We start from the raw sequence: 2,936 nt of genomic DNA on the forward strand, positions 1-2,936 counted from the left end.
GTGCACTACATTGATAGCTTTTCTGATGTTGTGTTCTTTGCATTCTTATGGTAAATCCTACTTGATCATGAATTATTTTCATATATTGTTGGATTTGAGTGGTTATTATTTTATTTTGAATTTTTTACATCACTTCATAAATACAATTGGTTTATAATTTTTTCCATGCAATCCTCGTCTTGTTTTGGTATTAACATTATACTATTCTCATACAATGAGCTGAATATTAAAAAGAACATATAGTCTTTATTTCTTAGGCACAAGGTTTTACACTGAATATTATATCAATGTTGTAATTGTGTTTTACAACATTTTTATGTTCTATATTCCACCTCTACATTCTATGTATTTATTTTTATATTCTTACTTTTTTATTTGCACAATCTATCAGTATAAATCATAAGAGATTTGTTAAATTTTTACAATATAATTGTTCATTGTAAATTTCTCCTTGTGATTCTATTAGTTTGAAATTATGTTTTTAGTTGAATAAAAATTCAAGAAATGGTTCCATCTCTTTATTTTAAAACCTACTGCGTTGCTTTGTTTAGTTGTGACTTTTATAAACTGTAATAGCTGGATTTTGTTTTATTTTCCCAATTTGATAGTCTCCTTCATTTGTTGAGTTTATCTTAAACATTTGTGATGATTATTGATATAGTTGAACCAATTTTATCTTCTCATCATTTGTTTTCTGTTTACTATCCGTTTTCTCTTCTTTTCTTTCCCTGCCTCTGTTAATTTGGGAATCCTCACCAGAGGATATGTCTTCATTGATTTTTAGAGAGAGAGAAGGGGGGATGAGAGAGAGAGAGAGAGAGAGAGAGATCAATTGGCTGCCTCCCATATGTAATATACTGGGGATGGAACTGCAACCCAGGTATGTGCCCTGACTGGGAATCGAACCCACAACCTTTTGGTGCACAGGGCAAAGATCCAACCAACACAGTCCCCCAGCCAGGGTGCATTTTTATGATTGTAGTGGTTACCCTTAATGTTTACATCCACACTTAGCTATACATTTTTCTAATATCTAAAATTGTTTAGTATTTTATCCCCTCCTGAACATAACACAGATTTTAATACTCTTTAACTCTCTATTGAATAACCTCTTCCTCCACAATAATTATACAGCTATCTAGAGTTTCATTTTTACTTTTAATCCTCACCCGAGGATATTTTTCCATTGATTTTTAGGGAGAGTGGTAGAGAGAGGGAAAGTCAGAGAGAAGCAGTGATGTGAGAGAAACACATTGATTGGTTGCCTCCTGCATGAACCCCATCAGGGTCCAGGCTGGGGAGGGGCCTGCAACCAAGGTATGTGCCCTTGACCAGAATCAAACCAAAGACCCTTTGGTCTGCAAGTCAATGCTCTGTCCACTGAGCCAAACCGGCTAGGGCCTCATTTTTACTTTTTTAATACAATAAATTGTTTTCTTTGTAAGTTAATAGTGAACAGATAATTAAATTTGGTGACACATTTTATCAATTTCTGTTTTCACTGCTATTTCTTATACCCCACACCTCCCTTCCGGGCTCGCAATTGTTCTTGCTGAAGTACAATCTCTAATAATTCTTACAGTGAAAGTCCATAGATGACAAATTCTTCTAGCATGTAGTTATGAAAAGGTCTTATTTTGACACCATTTTTAAAATTTATGTTTCAATTACATTTGACATAGAATATGATATTAGTCTCAGTTTCACCATTTTTAAAATGACATTTTAACAGGAAATAAATGTCTGGGTTGCAGTTCTTACCCCTCAATACTTTGAAGATTTTACTCTACTGTCTACTGGTGTTATGAGGAATCTATTAGACTAATTGCTGTACCTTTGAAAGTAACTTTTTTAGTCTCTGCGATATAACCTTTTAGATTTTCTTTCTCGTTGATTCTTTGCAATTTCACTTCAATCTAGCTTTAGATTCTTTTATCCTGTTTGATATTCAGCACTTTTGATCTAAGGGCTCATGTCTTCAATTCTGGAAAATGATCAGTTTTTACATCTCGAAAAAACAGTGCTTCTCTTCCATTTCCCCAACTCTCTTACTTTAGAAATCCTGTTTTTACCCTCCATGTCTCTTAACTACTGTTTCATATTTGATTTTCATCTTGTTTTTCTCTTTATGCTCTGTTTTAGGATTGTCCATCAGAACTACCTTTCAAAAAAATTGTCCCTTTACTGTGTCTGGTCTTGAATTTAACCCATCTATGATGTTTTCAAATTTTCAATTATTTTTATTTAAAAATTCATAATTGATTATTTCTCATATCCACCTATGCTTGTTTCTTTTCTGCTTATTTTTCTGTATAATTCCAGAGACTTGTGAATAAAAATTATTCTTCTCTTTGAACATCTTAATAAAGTTATTTTAAGGTCTTTGTTCCATAAGTTACTGTTGTCTGCAATGAAGTTATTGTCTGATTATTGATTTATAGTTTGTCTTTTTTTAAATATATAAGTATTTTATTGATTTCAGAGAGGAAAGGAGAGGGAGGGAGAGAAACATCAATGATGAGAGAGAATCACTGATTGGCTGCCTCCTGCACATCCCCTACTGGGGATTGAGCCCGCAACCCGGGCAGGTGCCCTTGACCAGCATCAAACCTGGGACTCTTCAGTCCACAGGCCAATGCTCTATCCACTGAGCCAAACCAGCTAGGGCTATAGTTTGTCTTTCTTGGCCTTCAATTTCTGTAACTGTTTTTGGAATTTTGGCTGGTAGGGTCTTTTGAAGGGTGGGTGGGTCTCCATCTTCCTCTTTTTCCCATCCTCCCTAGCAACAACCTTCTTGCATGGATTCTGTTTACCTCCCTTTACCCTGCAGAATCACCATCGGCTTCCAGACCCAGAGCCTCACAAACCGGAGGCTTTATTTATTTATTTATTTATTTATTTATTATATTTTTATTGATTTCAGAGAGGAAGGGAGA

This window comes from Myotis brandtii, unplaced genomic scaffold, assembly GCF_000412655.1.
Source record: "Myotis brandtii unplaced genomic scaffold, ASM41265v1 scaffold349, whole genome shotgun sequence".
Classification (NCBI taxonomy): Eukaryota; Metazoa; Chordata; class Mammalia; order Chiroptera; family Vespertilionidae; genus Myotis; species Myotis brandtii.